Consider the following 22,757-nt stretch of genomic DNA (forward strand, 5'->3'; position numbering starts at 1 on the left):
TGTTTTCTGAACAACAGACACCTTTGAAATGTGAGTCCCTCGCACTGGTTCTGGTACTGGTTCTGCACTGTCACCTGCCCCCAGCCTACCCCCAAAGCATGGCATCTCACCCCAGGAAATTCTGTCATCTGTTATCTCAAGAGTGAGGCTGAAGCCCCACAGCCACGGAGCAGGGCTGAGGTCCCAGGTTAAAAATGGTGAACCCCTGCCCAAGGTGAGTGCAGCCAAGCCATGTGAGCGAACCACAGTGGAATCAATCACCTACTTGTGTGTGCGGTGCCCCTTCTTTGACACTGAAGCTCACCTCAGCGTTACCCAAAAATCAGTACATCACATCCCTCTCCAAGAGTGGCTACTGCAACAAAACAGTGGCAGGACAGGCCAGCCTCCAGTACCCCACACCCGTCCAAGACACCAAACTCTGGCCAGGTGTGGTCAGAGCTATTACAGATGGCATGCCTGCAATCCCAGAACTTTGGGAGGGCAAGGTAGGAGGATCACTTTAGCCCATGAGTTAAGAGACCAGCCTGGACAACATAGTGAGACCTAGTTTCTAGTAAAAATTTAAAAATACAAACATGTTCAGACTGAAACATAAAGAAAAAAATAAAAATCAGAATATTAGCCGGTTGTGGTGGCATGCGTCTGTAGTTCCAGCTACACTGGAGACCAAGGAGGAAGGATGGCTTGAGCTATGATTGCCCCACTGCACTCTAGTCTGGGAGACAGAGCAAGACCCTGTCTCTAAAATAAAATAAAATAGAGCTTTAATTTTTTTATTTTTTATTTATTTATTTTTGAGACAGAATCTCACTCTGTCGCCCAGGCTGGAGTGCAGTGGTGTGATCTCGGCTCACTGCAACCTACACCTCCCAGGTTCAAGCAATTCTCCTGTGTCAGCCTCCCGAGTAGCTGGGATTACAGGCATTTGCCACCACGCCCGGCTAATTTTTTTGTATTTTTAGTAGAGATGGGGGTTTTACCATATTGGCCAGGCTGGTTTCAAACTCCTGACCTTGTGATCCACCCACCTCAGCCTCCCAAACTGCTGGGATTACAGGTATGAGCCACCACACCCAGCTGAGCTTTAATTTTAAAAAGAGAATGACAGCCAGGCATGGTGGCTCATGCCTGTAATCCCAGCACTTTGGGAGGCCGAGGCAGGCAGATCACTTGAGCTCAGGAGTTCAAGACCAGCCTGGCCAACATGGTGAAACCCTGTCTCTACTAAAAATACAAAAATTAGCCAGGTGTAGTGGCAGGTGCCTGTAATCCCAGCACTCGGGAGGCTGAGCCAGGAGAATCTCTTGAATCTGGGAGGTAGACGCTGCAGTGAGCCAAGATAGCACCACTGCGCTCCAGCCTGGGCGACAGAGCAAGACTCCATCTCAAAAAAAGAGAGAGAGAGAGAGAGAAAACTCCTACTTATCTCTGGCTCCCTCTGAACACAGCCTATTCCCAAGTGTGCCTGAGCCTTGTCTTTTTCTCAAGGTCACCCTAGGATGAATTTCCTAATCTATTTCCCAGAGAAAAGTGAAGCTCCCAGGAAATTGGCTCACCTGGCTCACTCCCTGGCTCCCCCTGGGGCCCAGGACTCCACCAGCTGAAGTGCCCCAAAATAGGCCCAGCCCTTCCACCAGCAGTCTCCCCGCTCCTCCAAGCCCTACATCTGCTCATGAGACCTGTCCCGGGCTGTGGTGCCCTCGGCAGCAGGAGACAGCTCACTTGCACCCCCTCCAACCAACCTTGGGGACTTTAAGCTTCTCTTCCCAATGGACACTTCTATTCCCTGAGGGCAGCAGCCCCACCTCAGTTTCCCCAGAGGCCTCCCCGCCTCCTCTTGCTCAGGCTTCTAACAGGGGGAGAAGGAGTGGGAGGGAGGCTGGGGAGCTGCTCCAGGGGCACATCTTTGGACTGCGTGGAAGTGTGGCGAGGGATTTGGATTCTTGAGGCCCCCAGACAATGCAATTATTCTTCAAATGTAAAAACGCCCAGAAATCCCAGACCAGCTGCTTTGCACAACCGCCCAGACAAAGGGGCTCTGTGTCTGCGGTGAGGCCCCTCCCACCCCTCAACCAGGGAGGGGCTGGGCCCCGACTCCTCCCAGCCAGACCCTCCCCAGCCTCCTCACTCAGGCCAGCCAGGAAGTAAAAGGACTGCACTGAGCCAGACTGGGCCACGCCACAGAGAGAGAAGGGGGAGCAGGTGTGGGGAACAGAGCAGGGGCAGCCCATGAGCCCAGGAGACAGAAGGGGAGGGAGAGAACACAGGCCCTGGAGCCCAGAGACCTGGGTTCAGGTCCAGCTCAGTTTCTACCTTGCCAGGTGACCGCTGGGCCAGTGTCTTCCCTTCTCCAGGCCTCACTTAGCCAACACGTCTGAACTCACTCCAAGAATGCAGCCTCTGTACCCTACCACCGGGCACACTTGTCTAAGCCCTATCTGACATTTAAAGGCTTCCTTTGGTCTTCAAGCTTTCCCATCTGCAAAAGGGATAGGTACAGCTGCCTTGTAGGAAGATTAAATTAGCACAGATAAAAGATGTGGCCACTACGAAGGCAAGAGAGGGAAGAAGATCCCCAAAAAGACGAGGACAGAAGTCACCTTTCCTAGGGCCCAGAGTTCTGTCTCACTTATAGAAAAACCCCGATCTTCATCTGAGCTCAGAACCCAGCCTTCACCTTGGCCCCAACCCTAATATCAGACTGGACCTTGACCTTGACATCATGCAGGCACCCCACATCTGTATCTGACTGACCCCAACCCAATACTGACTCGGCCTGAGCCCCTCAACTCTGACTCAGCCTGGCCATTCTCCCCAGTGTTGAGGGGAAGTGGGCAGCAGCAGGGGTGGCCATTAGCCAGCTCCAAGCTCATGAAAGGGAAAAGCTGTGGAGGCCTCTTTCAGCAGGGCCCCCACCCCCAGCAATGTCCTCTGGCCCTCACAGGCCAAAAACAGGGAAGGGCCCCATCACCCTGCCTGGCACCCAGACTTCTCTCCAAGCACACTGTCAATGCTACCCACATTTCTTCCCCAAAATCATAAAGTCCCTAAAAGCACAACTTTAAAAAGGCTTTGTAAGCCGATTTCATGTGAGAAGAAGGGGCCCTTGGCAGGCATGTGTTGCGAGGAGAGGCAGCCACTGACTCAGTGCATGGAGGGACACAGCCAGAGACCCAGCCCCCAAAGACACTGGAGCCTGGAGTGGGAGGCCCACCCCCGGGAGAGGTGAGCACTCTGGGGCCGTCTCTGTTTCCCTTGGTGCCCTGCGAGGCAGGATACACCTGCACAACACCCAGGTTCATTGTTTCAAGACCCTTTTGCCTGGGAGGCATAAGGTGATTTTATAGCACCCTGTAGGGGCAGACCCAGGAGACTACTCAACTAGAAGCCTAATTGGGGGTGGAGGAGGGAAAGAAAGCTCAGAAAGAAGCCAGAGAGGCTGGGCAGGCATAGTGACTCACACCTGTAATCCCAGCACTTTGGGAGGCCAAGGCAGGAGGATCGCTTGAGTCTAGGAAGTCAAGGCTACAGTGAGCCATGATCACACCACTGCACTCTAGCCTGGGAGACAGAGCAAGACCTTGTCTCAAATAAAGGAAGCCAGAGAAAGGGCAGGGTCTTTCTGATGGGCGGAAAGCTCACTGGGGGCCTTGATGACACTGTCAGTCAGCGAGAGAAACAGGTAGAGATGGGCCAGAACAGAGCCTAATACTACAGTCCCTCCCTCATGCCACACCCCTGCAGCTTTATCCCGAGCCCTACCCTATAGGTCCCACCTTCAGCAAAAATTAGCGAATGGATCACACTGTGACAATAGATTAGATCAGGTGCTGGGCACAATTGCTCTGAACACCTATGAACCTTCCAAGCTCTGGACCAGCCCCACCAGCTCAGCTTCCACCTCCAGGCTCCTCACACCCACACCCTGCTTCCCATCTTTGTGTATGTCCATCTGCAGATGTCCCTGGCTTCTTGGCAGACAGTTACCTCTCAGCAGGCAGAACCTCCATTCTTCCCCTCAGGTCCCAGACCTTCCAGAGGTAGGCAAGCTCCATGCCCGCTCAGCAATTGGAGATCTGCCAGGAGGACTATGCCACTCCAGGATGCTCCTAGAGAAGATGAAAGTGCCCAGGCAGCAGCCTCTGCCACTACCAGTGTGGCCTTGGGAGAGACTGTTGGCACTTGAACCTCATTTTCCCCATTTGTCAAATGAGGACAATCACCCCTACCCTGAGAGAGGCCAGCCCTGACTCCCGACCCTATTCACCAGCCTCCTGTGTCCCCAGCAAAGTCTACTGCAGCTCCATTTAATGGCTCTCAGGAGACAACCCCATAGTCTGAATTCCCTCCCTCTGGCCAGGACCTGACACCCCAACTCTGAATTCCCCTCCAGGAAGTCATCAAGGACAAAGGTGTAAGAAAAACCAGGCCTAGCATGGTGGCTCATGCCTGTAATTCCAATGCTTTAGGAAGCTGAGACGGGAGAATTGCTTGAGGGTCAGGAGGTTGAGACCAGCCTGGGCAACATAGCAAGACCCTGTCTCTACAAAAATAAAAATTTAAAAGTTAGCCAGGGCATGGTGGTGCACACCTGTAGTCCCAGCTACTCCAGGACTGAGGTGGGAGGATCACCTGAGCCCAGTTGTTTAAGGCTGCAATGAGCTATGATCGTGCCACTGTACTACAGAATGGGGGACCTTGTCTCTAAAGAAAAAAAAAAAGAAACCACAGAGCCAGTCACTGCCCTGGTGATGACGCTGGTGCAAGACTGCTAACAGCAGACCAGGTCACTGGCAGGGGAGGGCCAACAGGAGATGGTGCTCACAGCTGCTTGCTTCCTTAGAAAAAAAGTCTCCTAGGTCTGGCATGGTAGCTCACACCTGTAATGCCAGCACTTTGGGAGGCTGAGGCGGGCGGATCACCTGAGGTTGGGAGTTCAAGACCAGCCTGACCAACATGGAGAAACTCCGTCTGTACTAAAAATACAAAATTAGCTGGGCCTGGTGGTGCATGCCTGTAATCCCTGCTACTCAGGAGGCTGAAGCAGGAGAATTGCTTGAACCCGGGAGGCAGAGCTTGTGGTGAGCTGAGATGGTGCCATTGCACTCTGGCCTGGGCAACAAGAGGGAAACTCCATCTCAAAAAAGAAAAAAAAAGTCTCCTGACACAGCTGAAACCCAAAGGGAACACCAGCCTCAAGACCAAGGGATCAGCCCTGTTTTGTTTTTGTTCTGAGATGGAGTCTTGCACTGTCTCCGAGGCTGGAGTGCAGTGGCATGATCTTGGCTCACTGCAACCTCCGCCTCCTGAGTTCAAGCTGTTCTCCTGCCTCAGCCTCCTGAGTGGCCAGAATTACAGGCGCCCACCACCACACCCAGATAATTTTTTGTATTTTTCATAGAGACAAGGTTTCACTATGATGGCCGGGCTGGTCTCAAACTCCTGAGCTCAGGAAATCCACCTGCTTTAGCCTCCCAAAGTGCTGGGATTACAGGCATGAGCCACCCTGCCCGGCCTCAGCCCTGTTTTGAGACACCCAAGTCACCACAGCCCTTGAGAAACCCCAGGAAGAGACACTTCTCTTACACACACACAAAAATCATGAAAGCATATTTCCTTATGTTTCATTTGATGACCCAACTTAATAAATAGTCCTATCCTTTGGGAACACGTTATAGTACCACAGTTTTCACACAGGTCCTGGGGTCTGAATACCAGTCATTTGAATCCCCACTACTTATTAGATAAGTGATCTAAGCCTCAGTTTTCTCATCAGTAAAATGGGGATAAAGTGTGCTGCCACACAGGGGTGTGTGACAATGCATGCAGAGGGCTTATCCCAGAGCCAGCTGTGTGGCAGCAACAATCCTTATGTTTCCCTACAGGCCCCACTCTGCACACCAGTGGGAGTCACCGCAAGGAGGGCTGAGCCAGGTGACAGGCAGGGATGGGGATGAAGGAAGCCCAGCCAGTAGAGAGGTCACAGAGCCCCCTGCAGAATGATTCCACAGCAGGGCCACCAGGCCTCAGACAGCCACCCTACCCCACGGAGACACTTATGGACTGACAACAGAAAGGACAGGGGATCAGGATAGAAGGGTCACCCCACTATCCTACTTGGTAGGGGTGCTTGGAGCTCCCAGGCTAGGACTGTGAGGCTGCAGGTGCAACATCAGGACAATCTGCGTGGCCACCAGCCTCTAAGACGCCCCTCAGTGATGCCCGCCTCCTGGGATTCCTGCCTCGCTACAGTTCTCTCGCAAGCTGACCACTGCAGCTAACAGGCTATTGCAGAAATGATGGAATGTTACTTCTGAAACCAGACATAAAAGACACCGTGGCTTCCACCTGGCTCCCTTGGGCAGTTTACTCTGGGAGAAGCCAGTCACCATGTGGGAGGACACTCAAGCCACCCTGGGGAAGCCCACAGGGCAGGGAACGGAGCCCTCCCATCAGCAGCCAAACCGTCCTGCCAAGCATGTGAGCACGCCATCTCGGAAGCAGATCCTCCTGACCCATTCAGATGACTGCAGCACTGGCTGACACTGTGACTGCAACCTCATGACAGACCCCGAGCCAGAACCACCCAACAAAACTGCTCCCAAATTCCCAACCTACAGAAACGGTGAGCATAATAAATGTTTACTGCCATTTTAAGCTACCAGTTTTGGGGTCTTTGGTTAGCCAGCAATAGGTAACTAAGAGTCAGCATCTCTCTCTCCCCAGAGACTCCCCAAAGTGGAGGCTGCCAGGTAAACACTCCCCACCCAATCCCACTCAGGGCCTCAGATCCCTCTGTTCTGAAATGCAGAGCTAGGGTGAAGTGGGCAGGGAGCCCGGCCCAGGCCCTACAGCTTACAAGGCCCAAGAGACAGGAACTTCTCCCCAACCAGTACATTAGACTCACCTGGAGATTTTTACAAATGACCCCTCCTACACCAGGTCATCTAAATTAGACTCTCTGGAGTGGGGCCCAAGCACAGACTTTTTTTTTTTAGGGACCTACATGATGCTAATGTACAGCCAACGCTCAATTGCAGGCTCCCGGCCAGCCCAGAGCCACCGGGGTCTGACAGTGCAGGAGAGGAGGAGGCAGAGAGAGCCTCAAGGCCAAGCAGTGCCCAAGGTCCCTGCACTCTGGGCTTAGGCTTGAGTCTCCCTCCACCCCACTGCTGCACAGCTCCCAAAGCCCTCTGCACTCCAGGAATATAAAGCACCTCAGGCAGCCAGACACGGTGGCTCACACCTGTAATCCCAGCACATGGGGAGGCTGAGGCGGGCGGATCACCTGAGGTCAGGAGTTTGAGACCAGCCTGACCAACATGGAGAAACCCCATCTCTACTAAAAATACAAAATTAGCCAGGCATGGTGGTGCACACCTGTAATCTCAGCTACTCGGGAGGCTGAGGCAGGAGAATTGCTTAAACCCAGAAGGTGGAGGTTGCAGGGAGCTGAGATCACACCATTGCACTCCAGCCTGGGCAACAAGACTGAAACTCTGTCTCAAAAATAAAACAAAATAAAGCACCTCAGGCCACCCAGATGTCACTGCCCAACCTTGCTCACATACCGCCACACACAGCTGCACCCTCCTCGTCTTTCTCTCTGCATCTCCAACACCCTCTCAGGTCCAACCTCTGCACTGGGGCTCCTCCCTTAGAGGACAGGAGCCAGGAAGCTGGGATGGGGTCTAGCTGTGGGTGATCTTGGAAGGACTCTGTTTCCTCATCTGCAAAACGGGAATGACCATCACATCTGTTCTCTCTGCTGGGTCCAGGCTCCTCGTCAGAAGTCCTTAGAGAGACCTATATTTGTACGTTTTGTCTCCCCCAAGATGCAGCCTTTCCTGGCCCTGCATCAGCCCCTGGGGATTCCGCAGCAATGGATTAAAGAGACAGGGCCCGGCCCTGAGGCTCACAGCCAGGGAACTCATAGGTACAGAAATACGGATCATGGTGAATTCAAGAGGATGGGAAGGAACACCTACGGGAGGGTGGAAGAGGAGGCAGAAACTTCCAGGAGAGAGATGTGAGCTCCACGCAGGGGAACTGCACATGCAGAGACTCAGAGGCGCTGCTAACAGGATCATCTCAACCCAAGATTCCATCGCTGCCCCTTTTCCCTCTCTCCCGAACTCACCTGGACAGGCTTGGAATCCCCTGGTCCCACGCCATGCACTCTCCTGAGCTTCCTTCGGGCTCAGGAGAGTGGCAGCCGCCTGACCACGCCCCGGGGAGTTGAGAGTCGGGAGTAGGGAGTGGGGAAGCCTCCCAACATCAGGTGGAGAGAACACACCTCCCGCCTCCGCTCAGGGCCTGCCCCAGCCCCACTCGTGCCGCCCTGCACTTCCTGGGCGAGTCAGCCATGCAGCTTGGCTCCCCGAGGCACCCTGGGGAAGGGCAGCAGGCACACCTGTCAGGAGGTACACAACCCAAGACCTAAGGCACCAGGAAGGGGGTGGGGCAGGCACAGGCGCTGGAGACACACAGGCCCCGCCACCAGGTGACCACCGCTGTGAATAGGAGTCTGGATGGGTACTGGGCAGGCAAGGGGCATGTTCCGGGCCCAGGGTGGGGCCAGTGCTAAGGAGACTGGTGAAAAGCACAGACAGGGTTCCTGGGTGAGGCCTAACACAGGGAGGGGAGTAGCAGGGGACAGATTTTTCATTCATTCAAAAAGGTTTCTTGAGGGCTACCTGTGCCAGGCACTGTCCGAGGCACTGGAAATACTGCAACACCCAGATGCCTCCCCTCAAGGATCTGCCAGGTCAGGGAAAAGCAGGGCGGGGAGACAGGAAACTAAGTGCTTGCACAGAGAGGTCAGGGAAGGCCTCCTCCAAGGCGACTCTGCAGCAGAGGCGGCGCAGTGCTTCATCAACCTCCTGGGGACTTGCTGAATGGCAGGATGTGGGGTGAGGGCAAGGGCCACGTCAGCATGACCTGGGTGACCAGGCATGACACTGCTGGGACAAACCCAGACCAGTTTTAACTGTGTCCACTGGTCATGATATTTGCCCTTCACAACAAGCCGGTGGGGTCAGGAATATGACAGAAGCCAAATACCTCGGTGCAGGACTGCAGGGGAAAGGTCAGCCCAGGTTTCCGATTCCTAAGCTCGGTTCTCTCCTCCAGGCTATCAGCAAGGTTGGGAGAGCTTCTCCAAGCCCCCTGCTATCGCAGGGCCACACACAGCCCTAAACATAGCCCCCTGCATCAGGCATCACCTGCAGGCACGGCCCGACGGGAGTCAGTGTCCCCAGCGCCACCTGGCACAGAGATCCACCCATTCTGCAGCCTGGGCACTTGCTGCCTGGGAGGTGTGAGCTGGCAGCTGAGGGGGTGGCTTCCCAGTGGGGTTTCTCCCCTGTCCCTGCCAGGATCCTCAGCCTTACAATTCTAGGGTGAAGGAGAACAGCCCAGTCAGCACTTTCCACTGACTCTTTCAAAACCACTTACAAGAACTGAGGCCTGTGAGCAGCTCAGCCCGGGCGCAGTTCCCCCTCGGCGGCCCCTCGTGACTCTGCACAAAGCCCAACTGTGCTTCAGCTCCAGCCCCTGGGAGGGGGTGGGGTCTCCCACAAGCCCATCCTTTCTCCTGAGCCACAGGGTCCCACTCCGCCCAGCCTGGGACCTGTGCTTTCTGCCCACAAAGAGACACGACAGCCCAGTGTCAGAGCTGTCTGAGCCGGGTAGGATCCGGGCAGCCTTCCTCCCAGAAGGTGTGGACGGGCCTTCCTCCACTGCAAACCCTTTTCCATCACAACTACCTCTCTTATGGTGTCCACATAACATAATTTATCACAGAGCCAAGATGGCATGTATAATCACAAAACGAAAAAAGGAAAACATCCAAAGAAAAATCTAGTCACCAGATGAACCTCACAGCAAACATCTGTTTTGCCCCTCCTGTGCCAGGCCCTTTGCTGGGCACTTTCCATTCATTGCGTCCGTGAATACTCATCAACTCCCTGCTGCCCATTTTATAGATGAGAAAACAGGCCCCGAGGGGTTCAGAGTCATGACAGAGGCCACCTGGGTGGAGAGAGGGGCAGGGCAACACTGCTCAACCCTTGCTCGACCTCAGGCCCCCCACTCAGCCTCCCCGGGATGCGGCAGCCCTAAGGACTTCCCTCACTCTGCAATTCCCCCATCTTGCTCCTCCCCACATCCTGACACCGCACACATTGTGCCAGCCACTTGGGGCTGGCAGGAGTCATCTCAAAGCCCGGCGGCTCACTCCAGCTTCACTGCCAAAGCCTGGGCTGCCACCGGGAAGCTACCTGCTTTCCGGCCTGGGCGCTTAGTGAGGTCCCTGCAGGCCACCCTGGTCTCACTGCCCCATGCAGCTGGATTAGGTTTGCCAGGCACTAAACTAGCCAGGCCCCAGCCCTTCACCCTCAGTCTCCTCCATAAATAGGGCCAGGGATGAGTTCTAATTGCTTTGGCCAGCACAAAAGAAAACTCAAAGAGCAGGTAACTCCTAACGGCCTCTAGACAGTCCTCAGTCACTGGCCCTAGACTTTCCCCTCCTGGGAACTTTAGGGTACATTAACTGTGCTCTCCTAACAAGTCCACAGGACTAACCAATAAAGCACTTTCCATAGAGTTCAACCACGAAGCACAGTCCCCCACCCAAGCGAGAGCTGGAACCGGGTCTCAAAAGCCACCAGGGTTTGTTTCAGAATGAACACACGGGCCATAGGCCATGATGCAATCCATCAAACACCTACGCAGTGGAGACGCTGAGTTTGGACAAGAAACATACTCTTTAGGCCCTTCCGTGGAGTTCAAAGAGAGAATAACTCACGAGCTTTTGAAGCATCAAGAAAGGTCCGTTCTTAAAATCCTGTCATCGTTTTTTCGCTGAATGCATCTGAGATACAGAGTGCAGTGCCAAGCATTTTGTGTGGAATATCTCAGTCCTCACATCAATATCCCTTACTACAGAGGAGCCAACTGAGGTTCAGAGACATTCCACAGCCTGCTATTAGCCTGCCTCTAAAATTTACTTAGTAATATATTAACATTCAGGCCTTGCTCTTTATAAAATCTAATGAAGAAGAAACTGAGTGCAGTGGCTCATGCCTGTAATCCCAGCACTTTGGGAGGCCGAGGCAAGCATACCACTTGAGGTCAGGAGTTTGAGACCAGCCAGGCCAACATGGTGAAACCCCATCTCAACTGAAAATATAAAAGTTAGCCGGGCATGGTGGCAGATGCCTGTAATCCCAGCTACTCGGGAGGCTGAGGCAGAATCGCTTGAACCCAGGAGGTGGAGGTTGCAGTGAGCTGAGATCACGCCATTGTATACCAGCCTGCTCGACAAGAGTGAAACTCTCTCTCAAAAAAAAAAAAAAATCTAATGAGGAAGTCAAGTTCATTGTCTTTCCTTGAATTACTTTTAAAACTCTAAACCTGGCCAAGTCCGGTGGCTCATGCCTGTAACCCCAGCACTTTGGGAGGCCGAGGCAGGCAGATCATGAGGTCAAGAGATCGAGACCACCCCCTGGCCAACATGGTGAAACCCCGTCTGTACTAAAAATACAAAAACATTAGCTGGGCATGGTGGCGTGAACCTGTAGTCCCAGCTACTCGGGAGGCTGAAGCAGAAAAATCATTTGAACCTGGGAGGCGGAGGTTGCAGTGAGCTGAGATCACGCCACTGCACTCCAGCCTGGTGACAGTGTGAGACTCAGTCTCAAATAAAAAAAATAAAAAAAAAAAAAACTCCAAACCTTTTCAGATTAACTCTCAAGGTTTTGCATTGTGTATGATTTTTTTAATTTTCCAAAATAAGAGACAGCAAAAGGTGCCTGTGTGTTTAACATTTAAAGGCATCATTTAAAAATATTTCCTAAGAATGTGTTTCCCTTGGTGGTCCTGGGTGTCTCCTGCTTGAGTCATCCTAAAATCTAGCCAACTCAGCCTGCAAGGAGTATCACCACCACCCGCCAGGATCAGAGGTGTGGTGGCTGAGCTGGGCTGGCCCGGAGGTCTGGTTATGGGTGGGGAGCATAGCTGAAGGTTTGAGGACAGGCTCTGAGACAGCCATGGGGTGAGGAAAGGGCATCAAGCCAGATGTCCCAGAACCTGAGTGAGACCCAACATGCCTCACTCAGGCCCCATGGGACTGCATGGGGAAGAAAGGACCCACGTGTCTGCCAGGGCCTGGCACAGAGTTGGCAGGGGTGGCTAGGTTCTTTCTTCTGTTTTCTAATAAATTGCAACTCATTTCCAAGTGCTTGTTCTTCTGGCTTTAAGTCACATCTTCCTTAATGCCATCCCTCAAGAAGTAGGTGGAGAAGAAGGGAATCTGGACTAAGGGGTGCTGCACTGTCCCCTAGCTAGGTCACCATGCTCCGCCTGAACCCAGATGCTTTTCCTCCTCCTCCAACCTCCCAGCCCGGGATTTAGAGAGCACTGGGCTCCTGCATGCTTGAGGAAGGAAGACAAAGGGGCACAGGAGGACAAGGGAGTGGAGCTGGGGCTGGGTAGCAAAATCCACTGAGCACGCCCCACCAGGGCCTCCGGGTCAGGTCGAAGGGCCAGCGTCACCCCATGCAGCACCGAAGCTCCTCCTCCTGGGTACTGTTTAAAATACCATACGCCAGCTGGGCTGTGGCTCGTGCCCATAATCCCAGCACTTTGGGAGGCCAAGGCGGGCTGATCACAGGGTCAGGAGTTCAAGACAAGCCTGATCAACATGGAGAAACCCCGTCTCTATTAAAACATACAAAAAATTAGCCGGGTGTGGTGGCGCGTGCCTGTAAACTCAGCTACTCAAGAGACTGAGGCAGGAGAATTGCTTGAATCTAGGAGGCAGAGGTTGCAGTGAGCTGAGATCGCACCATTGCACTCCAGTCTGGGCAACAAGAGTGAAACTCCATCTCAAAAAAAAAAAATACCATACCCCATCTCCCACACCTCAGCTGCTAAACAAAGAGCCTCACACCACAGAGGAAAGGAGGTGTGGCAGAGGCAAGGCAGGGTAGCCTCACCGACTGCCCTGAGAGTCTGAGAATGAGGGTCATGTCCGCAGCCTGCCCCTTCCCCACGCTTCGAGTCCACGAAGGGGCACAGCCACTCTGCGGGAGGTCCTGCAGCACCGCCCCCTCCCACAGCCCACCTTCACTCACATCCTGCCTCATTTCTCACTAACACAGTGCTCTGATCACATCACTGCCCTGCTCAAAAGCCTTCTGTGGCTCCCCCACGGCCCAATGAACGAAGGCAGTCCCTGATGCCTCCTTACTGCCCACAGGCCACCTGTCTCCTAGATGCACCTACCAGGATCCTCTGACTCTCAGACTCAAATCTGTGACTTCTCTTTCCGTCCAGATCTCCCCCCGCCACTGGCCATTCCTCCAGGAAGCCAGTCCTGCTAGCTACCCGCATCCTCACTCTTCTCTACAGACTGCTCTGTGCTGGTCTAACCAGGATCCCACCCCAAGCCTCATGCTGCTGGCTCTTGCATTCTTCCCTCATGTCCACAATGATAAGGGCCCCCTCCCCAGGGTCCCTCCTTCAGCTATGTCTATCACAGTAGTAAGAGCAGCCAACCAGTATTAGAGTATCACAACAACCCAGCCACCCTCTAGGACGGAGGTAATATGACCCTCATGGTACAAATGAGGGAACAGAGGCACAGAGTGGCTTTGCTTCTTGTCCAGAGTTCATAACCCTGCTGTGTTAACCTCTGAGATGAAAGGCTGGGGAGAACTTGCAGAGCAAGGAGATGGCCAGGAGGTATAAGGAAAAGGCCCTCTCAGAATCCAGAAGATGGGCCGGGCACGGTGGCTCACTTCTGTAATCCTAGCACTTTGGGAAGCCAAGGCAGGCAGATCATCTAAGGTCAGGAGTTTAAGACCAGCTTGGCCAACATGGTGAAACCCAGCCTCTACTAAAAATATAAAAATTAGCCAGGCATGGTGGTGAGCACCTGTAATACCAGCTACTCAGGATGCTAAAGACATAAGAATCGCTTGAACCCAGGAGGTAGAAGTTGCAGTGAGCCAAGATCACACCACTGCACTCCAGCCTGGGTGACAGAGCAAGACTCCACTAGAAAAAAAGAAAAAGAATACAGAAGACCCAGGCCCAGCTACCCGGAAATCCCAGGCACCAAACAGGTCCTTCCAGATCCTTCCTCACTTATCCAGTGAGGCAGAGCCATTGCCACAAGAACCCAGGGCTGGCTCTCAGCGCAGAAATACCAGGGAGAAAAGGAAGGATGGCAGAGAGCTTCCTGGTAGAGGTGGACTTGGTGGGACGGGCACATCTGAGGGCCCCGGTCAGGAGAGGTCCCTCCAGGCACTGGCAGGGGGGTGGCAGTCACTACACCCAAAGGAAGGTGGGGAGGCAGACATGGAGGGCAAAGATTTACAGATGAAGAAACTGAGGCCTCAGAGAGGAGCCTGGCATCTCTCTCTGCAGTGCCCTTTTCTTCTACTGACTGTCCAAATGTGCCCATCCCAGCAAGTCCACCTCTACCAGGAAGTCCACCTGTACTCCCATGTTTGTGGCCTTCCAGTGAGCAGCAGCTTTCCACATTAGCTCTTCCCAGCAGGTGTTTTCCTGGTCAGTAGGACATTATTGGCAGTTAAAAAAAGGATTTCCATGGTCAGATCAGTCTGGGGAGAAACACTAAACAGTTTCTTTTCTACAGGGCTTGTCAGGGCCTTTAATTCTCTTAAATGTATTCTGAATCTCCCACAGGGTGGTGGAGTGAATTTGCTAGTTTCTACCCTTATTTGTCCCCTGAACCCTTGAGATTGCACAGAATAGTCTTCGAGAAATGTTATCCCCTTCCATCCCGCAGGACGGCCTGGCCCAGGGACAGGGATCAAAGTGTGGTGTGACTAGCTCGGCCTTGCTCTCCTTTGAGGAGGTGTGTGGGATATTTGGGGAGCTCAGACTGAGAGTCAGTCAACCCCTACCCTGCCAGCCCCTATTAGCGCTGCCCAGGGCAGCAAAACCTTTGCCCTTGGCATCTACCGTCTGCACCTTCCTTTGGGTGTGGTGACTGCTACCCCTCTGCCAGCATCTGGGGGGAACTCAGCTGACCATTGTCCTCAGATACGAACCCCAGGCCATGCAGAGCCTTGGGAGGCCCCCAAAGAAACCTGGATGGTTTTTCCAAGCAAATTGCTAATTTGACCCCATCATTAACATGTAAGTTTTAATATTGTTTTAATTTATTTATTTATTTAATTTATTGTTTAAATTTAATATTAAACTAAAATGTGTTAATCTGCCATTCTGGGAAGGTACAATGCCCCACCCAACACACCCTGTGATAACCCCCCAGCAGGGACCTGAACTCCTCAGTTCACAGATGAGGAGACAGACATCTCAGAGGGGAACAGACACTTGCCTGTAGTGGCCCAGCCAGGGCAGAGCAGAGAGAAGCATCCAGGCGCCCTGCCCCCCAACTCCCACATATACCAGGGAGGTGGACAGACTGGGATAGACCCCGATGGCAGCTCACGTAACCATCAGCAGCAGCAACGAGGACTCGGGCCAGGGTGAGGGACACCGCACACACTGGGGTGAGGGACACCGCACACACTGGGGTGATAGCCAGGCAGCTGGGGAGACTGCGGCCTTTTATGAGGACACGCCACAGCTGGAGCTAGAGGGCTGGATCAGCTGTTTCCCCAATCTCTCAGCCCCGCCCTGGCTGGAGGAAGGGTGCTAACCCCAGATTGGTTACCCACAGTGCTGGCCTCAGCTGTGGGCAGAGATAAGGTGCCCTCCATGCTGTCTGCATGTCACCCTGCCCTGGGATACAGTCACCCAAGATACCCCGTCATGGTCTTGGGAGCTCCTTACAGTCAGAGGTCCTAGAAATCAGATCTATGTTCCTGGCCTATGACCTAAGCACCCAGAGGCCCTCACACAGCCCCACATCCCAGCAGAGTGGCCCCTGCAGCTCACATCTTCTATAGTCCCCTCTGTCCTGCCCCCAGCCCACCTACACCACCCCCCAACCCCTACATCGGCAGCTCCCTACACATCCCGCAACACTGGAGCCACAGGAGCCAAGGTGGTTCCCTTTACCTGCTCCAGGTCCCGCCTGAAATCCACTGATGTCTCAAGACCCCAGTCTAAATCCTTGCTATACAAAGCGTGGTTCATGGAGCAGCAGCATTGCACTGCCAAGGTAGAAATACTAGAAGTGCAGTCTCAGGCTGGGTACGGTGGCTCACACCTGCAATCCCAGCACTTTGGGAGGCTAAGGCAGGTGGATCACTTGAAGCCAGGAGTCCAAGACCAGTCTGACCAACATGGTGAAACCTTGTCTCTACTAAAGATGGTGGCGGGCACCTGTAATCCCAGCTACTCAAAAGGCTGAGGCAGGAGAATTGCTTGAACCAGGGAGGTAAAGATTACAGTGAGCTGAGATCATGCCACTACACTCCAGCTTGGACAACAGAGCAAGATACCATCTCAAAAAAAAAAAAAGAAAGAAAGAAAGAAATGCAAAGTCACAGGCCTCAGCCCAGACCTGCTGAATCAGACAGGACAGACCTGCATTTTAACAAGCTGCCCAGGTGATCTATGTGCGTTAGAGTTTGAAAAGCACTTTTATAGATGACTGCTCTAATCAAGTCACTGCCCCCGTGCCCTATAACCTTCCAAGGCTCCCCAGGGCCTACTGAATCAAGGCCAGACTCAGCATCTTGGCAGCCAGGACCTTTCCCAACCTGGCTTCAACCCACTCCAGGCCTGGCTTCAACCCACTTCTCCGCCTCCACCTTAGAAATGCCATCCCCTCCTCTGTTGGCCAAAGCCACCCAAGACTTCAGAACCCTCCCAAAGCACCACCTCCTTTGGGAGGAGGACCTCATTATATCACACCTGGCATGGTTCACGTTTATTTCCTGGAGAGCAGGAACCATGTCCTGTGTTCGCAAAGGCTCTGAACACCAGGCTGGGCACAGGAGATGCCAGGTGCTGACTACAGCTAACAAGGCCCAGTGTCTACTTGTCAGGAATTCCACCCCAGCTCTAGCCTGCCCGCTTCAGGCTCAGCCAAAGCCTTCACTTCAGCTCAGCAGCCAAGGACCTGGGCACCGTGGACAGGCCTCCTCCACGCTCCCCTGCCAGAGAACGGAGCCCTTCCTGACAACCCTGAAGGCTGGTGAGCTTCCAACAGCAATGTTTTCCCTGTGCCTCACCTTCCACTAACCCTGCCTCCCTCTCTTCCTAGGAGGCTGGCAGGATCTGTCCAGATAGATGGGCAGATCCCCTCAACTCTGGGGCTCAGAATTTGGCAAAAACGGGCCCCATTCCTGTGTGGTCAGCAAACCCTTCCTCAGCCAGCCCACCAGGTCCCTAGGACAGGTCACCTGCTTGGAGTCATCCTTATGCCAAACAGGAAAGCCTGGCAGGGCAGAGCTGTCACACCCTCCTCCCTCCTTCCTGGCCCAGTTCCTCAGCCTGGCATCCCCCGGGAAGTCTTTCCTCCTCTCACAGAGTCTACAAGGAGAAGGCACTCAAGCATGTGACCTTCAGGGAGCAAAGAAAAAAAGTCCCTCTAATCCCATTTTACAGGCAGATGACAAGAGCAATACTAAACCCAGAAGAGTGACATTCTAACGATGGCATCTCAGGCAGAGAGCGGTAGCTGAACCAGAAGCAGTAGACCTTCCCAGCACCCCAAAATCACAGTGTACATGATGCCCAACCCATTGGCCTGGGTCCGGAGCCCCTCCTGGAAGAAAAAGTGGGGCATGAAGCAGAAAAACTCGCTCACCCACTCCAAGCGAGGACCACTGCTACCTTAAAGGGTGTCACTTTTTTTTTTTTTTTTCTTTTTTCAGATGGAGTCTTGCTCTGTTACCCAAGCTGGAATGCAGTGGTGCGATCTGGGCTTACTGCAACCTCCGCCTCCCGAGTTCAAGCGATTCTCCTGCTTCAGCCTCCTGAATAGCTGGGATTACAGGCATGCACCACTACACACAGCTAATTTTTGTATTTTTAGTAGAGACGGGGTTTCACCATGTTGGTCAGGATGGTCTCAAACTCCTGACCTCGTGATCCACCCACCTCGACCTCCCAAAGTGCTGGGATTACAGGCGTGAGCCACTGTGCCCGGCCAAGGGTGCAACTTCTTTCTCACCTCCGCAGCCTCCAGGTCAGGCAACTCTGGGAGGCAGGAAAAGCCTCTTGTTAGGAATCCCTCAGCTGACACATAACTGAGAAGCATGAGAGAAGTGACAGAGTGGAGTAGTTTCAAGCATGGATTCCGGAGTCAAGCTGCTGAATTGAATCCTCACTCTGTCATTATTTAGTTGTATGACTGTGCCTTAGTCTTCCCATCTGTAAAATGGGTATAAGACCTACTTTATAGAGCCGTTAAGAGGATTAAAGGAGTTAACATTTGCCAACTCCTTAGAACAATGTGGGGCATCCAGTGAGTATGCCAGGGCCCTGCCCTGCCACTTGGCCTCTGCTTGATTCCTCCCACCCAGGATGCCCTCCTCATCCCCTCCTTTCCCAGCTCAAGTTCTTTCCTATGCATGCCAGCCTGATCCCAGATCTGGACCACTGCCTCTAGCTCTAGCATCCACCCCATGGTGTTACCTCGGTCCGCCCCGGTCCCCCTGTCCAGGGCCCAGCTCCACTTCCTCCCAGATCTCTGGTCCCCTGGCTCTCAGTCTTTTATCCAGCCACACAATTCAATGCTCAACTGGCTCCTCTGTGCAAACAGAAGAGCTGTGGGTAGAAAGGCAGGGGTCTAAAGAGAGACCCCCCCCACCAGGGCTGGGCACCCAGCAGTCACCCAAGACAGTGGGCTGAAATCAATCCCTGGTTGCCCAGACTGCCCACATCTCCTGAGCTAGAGAATCTCCCTCCCACCCAACATGCACACATATCCCTCTGCTGACCCAGCCTGGATTTCTACCAAAGAAAGCAAAGGAAATCATTCATCCCAACCACAGTGACAAACACAGGCTCACAGCCCACCAGCTGCCCTCAGCATACAGGCCTGCCCTCCAACCACCCGTACCTTCTCCCCTTCCCTTTTTCACATCCCATTAGCGCCCTTAGATTCTTGCAGCAATCTGCACAATTGCTTTTGTGGAAAGAAAATAAAAATCCTCAAGGTCACTTGAGGTTTAAAGGGGCTCCTGTGCTCACTGCAATACCTACCTTTCTGCCCAACCCAGCCCCAATCTGCCCACCTGGCTAAAGATTTCCTGGGCATCCGCTATGTGCTAGGCACTGTGCTCGATGCTCCAGATACAGCACCGGTCCATTCAGTCAGGGCTCCAGCCCTTAGAAGCTAGATACATCAAGCACACAAATAACTGTAACAAATGGTTGCAAACTGTGATAAATATAATAAAGAAAGTAAGTCAGGTGCTGTGATGAATTACGGGGGACTTCCCAAGACTGGGAAGACATTGAGGAATGGATAATTAAGTGAAGACCTTAAAAATAAGAAAGAGCAAAGCCAGGCCAGTAAAGGGCACTGGAAAAACACTCCTGGCAGACAAGATAACACAAGCAAAGGTCCTGGGGCAGGAAAAAGCTTAGTGTGTCTAAAGAACAGAAATGACTCAGATGTGTCTGTCAGGGAGAATGCAAAGTGGACAGTGGTCAAGATAAGGCTGGGGAGGTCAGCAGTGGCCAGAATGTGAAGGGTCTGATAGGCTGGGGGAAAGCTTTGAGATTGTATTCAAGTGTAATAGGGAACTATAAAGAATTTTAGAGAAATAAGGTGGTTGCATCAAAAGTTTCTATATCATTCTTGCTGTTCTGCTAAAATAGATCAGAGGAGGGCAAGTGCAGACCTGGGGAGAGGGTTAGGTGGCTTGGCTTGGCTTCAGACAGGTAGCCTGGGGCCGTAACAGTGGAGTCAGAGCACAGAGAGCAGGCCTGAGATCAATTTTGTGAAAAGAACCAAAAGGACTTGCTCTTGGTGGAGTTGTGCCCCTTGTTTCCCATCTTAAAAAGTGAGTAGATGGGCTGGGTGCAGTTGCTCACGCCTGTAATCCCAACACTTTGAGAGGCCTCAGGTGGATTACCTGAGGTCAAGAGTTTGAGACCAGTCTGGGCAACATGGTGAAACCTCATCTCTACTAAAAATACAAAAATTAGCCGGGCATAGTGGCGGTTACCTGTAATCCCAGCTACTCGGAAGGCTGAGGCAGAACTTGAACTCAGGAGGCAGAGGTTATAGTGAGAGGAAATCGCGCCATTGCACTCCAGCCTGGGTGACAAGAGCGAAACTCCATATCAAAAAAAAAAAAGGTGAGTAGATGATGGGCCATTCACTGAGAAGGGAAGGCCTGGGGAGTGGCGGCAGGGTTCTGTTTCATCCACATTAACTTTTTTGTCATCCAGGACATCATAAACCATCAGATGGGGGGTTAGGTAGAGAGGCTGGAGCTGGAGATAAAATTTGCTCTTTAAAACCGTGAGAACAATGTACATTTAAGATCTGGGTGTTTGCAAATTGATGCTTGATTTTTAAAATCATAAGAAAGAATGAAACGGGGAGGGGGTTGTAAATAGACAGGGGAGAGAAAGGGGCCACGGACAGAGCCCGGGGGCCCTCCAACATTTGGAGCTGAGTGAAGGGGTTGTCTGAAAAGAAGTATAAGAAAAAAGGCGGCCAAGGAGGGAAGAAAACCAGGAGAAGCCAAGGGAGGACACTGGTTCTTGAAGGAGAGTGTTCAAGGAGACCAGGAGAGGTGGAAGAAGACCAGCTTGTGGAGGCATGGAGCTCACTGGAGAGCTGGGCTGAGGCCGTTTCAGTGAAGGGGTGGGACCGAAGTCAGGGCAAGCCAGCTAAAGAACGGAAGAGCTGTGCTCTGAAGGAGCAAGTGCAGAAGGCTCGCCAGAGAAGTTTTGCGGTGAAGGGAAGAAGGTCCGAAGCTGGAAGGAATGAGGGATTAAAGCAAAAAGGGGGCTCTAAAATGGGGGAGACAGGGTGCCAAAGCATATTTCTTATAATGCTGTGGACGATCCGGTGGAAAGGAGCCGCTTCTAACACTGGAAAGAGGGGAGGTAACTGCAGAAACAGGGACAGGGAGAGGACCTTGGAGCCCGAGCGAAGGCAGAACCAGCGGCAGGAATTGGGATGCTTCCTCACCCTAACAAGAGGGAAGGGGACAGGGGTGGCCGAAAGCAAATGTGGAGCCTTCCCTGCACACACTTTCGGATGCTTGACACCTCGGCCTGCACTGCTCCCTGTAACCCCGAAGCACCTGCTGCTGGCTCCAATCACGGCCAGTTGCCCCTACAGACTGGTACGTAATGTGCCACCAACAGCAGGCTCTGCAAAAAACCTGTGGGCACCTCTCACTATACGTGCCAGCCATCTCGCGTATCTCATCGGGCCAAGCCCCCCTGGCGCAAGCTCCACGGGCCCCTCACCTGCAGTAATGGAGCTCTCGCCCCCACCCCAGGGCAGTGGCTTTCCTCAGCCCCTCCCCCAAAGTGAGTCCTCCAACACACCCGACCTCTTTGCGAGCCCGGCTCCCGCTAAGCCCGGGGCAACCCGTGAGCCCCTAGTTGGTCCTTAGGAGAATGCTGCTCCTCTCCTTGCCCGGGTACCCCAAGGGGACCACCCAGACGCCCGGAGCCCAGAGGGAGAAATCAGCCCAGCCTCTCCCGGCGTTCGGGTCATCACCCGGGAGCCACCTCTCCTCTCCCCGGTGCCCAACCTCCTGGCAGCCCGAGTCGTCGCGGGGCGTCCGCGCCCGGCTTTGTCTGCGCCCACGGAGCGCGCCTACTGGGCGCCCGGGACGCTCCCCTCCCGCACGCAGTCTGGGGGTCCGGCCGTCCCTCTACCCGCGGCGCCCAGCCCGGGCCGCGCAGCCCTGGAGCCAGGATCACCACCACCCTGGCCCACACCACTGCTTTCCCCCGCAGGAGTCAGGGGGGCGCGGTGCCCACCGATCCCCGCGAGCCAACCGGAACGCCCCGCACCCCCGCCCGAGCGCCTGAGCACCGCGCTGGCCGCCCCAACCCCGGGCCGACTGAGCCCTCGGGGACCGCTCCGGGCCCCTCACCCTCTCGCGGCGGCCGCAGCCCCTGCCTGCGCCGGGGGGAGGCTGAGAACCGGGGCCCGGGGCCGGAGAGCGGGCGCCTCGTACCTTTCCCTGCTGAGCCGGGGAAGTAAGTCTGCGGCGAGCGGCGCTCCGACCTCGGCCTCCTCCGTCTCTCCTCCTCCGCCAGCTGCCTGGCTTCCTCCTCCAGCCGCCGCCGGGACCGTAGGGGCCCGAGCCAGCCGCCGCGGCCTGTGTGGGGCCCCGCTCCGCCTCGCGTCCCCTACCCACCCCGCTCCGGCCCGGCCCTCCGCTCCGCCTCTGGGCGGGGACGCGCCGAGCTCCTCCCCCGGCCCGGCCCGCCCCGCTGGGAGCCGGGTAGCTAGAGGCCCCTGAAGCCGGAGACTGCTCGATCCCTGCGTCGGAAACCTGGGCCCCGCGACCCCATCTGGGCCCGCACCCCCTCCCTCGTTAGCACGGTCCCCCTCCCGCAGGGGACCCACCGCGGGACAGGCCCCGGAGCGGAGCTTGGGGCAGCGGAGGTTCAGAAGCCTAGAGGGTAGAGGTCGCCCTGGAGAAATGGGGTTTAATGCTCCCCTCCAAGAGAGAACCGTTTGGGGAAAGGCTTCAGGACTGGGCAAGTGAATTTCAGGTGAGGTTTCCTCTCAGCAGAAAAGACCTTGTCATTGACCAAGCTGTTCTATCCCCTGGAAGCCTCTTCTCCCCACTCCTCCCCTCAAATCCCTGTGC

At 54.2% G+C, this 22,757-nt stretch overlaps 1 protein-coding gene across 4 annotated transcripts in view; it reads right to left on the minus strand.

Moving 5' to 3' along the window:
- SMOX (spermine oxidase) overlaps positions 1-22,265 on the minus strand; it is a 43,265-nt gene extending 21,000 nt beyond the window's left edge. For 3 of the 4 annotated variants that reach the window (XM_012455390.2, XM_012455388.2, XM_064382264.1), the window contains exon 1: positions 22,116-22,265. The gene's annotated coding sequence lies outside the window, so the exon portion shown is untranslated. Of the gene's footprint in view, positions 1-15,376; positions 15,573-22,115 lie in introns of those variants that run through there. The other variant, XM_012455389.2, reaches the window with a different exon arrangement.
- Positions 22,266-22,757: the final 492 nt, after the last annotated feature.

Source organism: Aotus nancymaae, unplaced genomic scaffold (genome assembly GCF_030222135.1).
Source record: "Aotus nancymaae isolate 86718 unplaced genomic scaffold, 86718_ANA_hifiasm-v0.15.2.pri h1tg000029l, whole genome shotgun sequence".
In the NCBI taxonomy this organism is placed as follows: Eukaryota; Metazoa; Chordata; class Mammalia; order Primates; family Aotidae; genus Aotus; species Aotus nancymaae.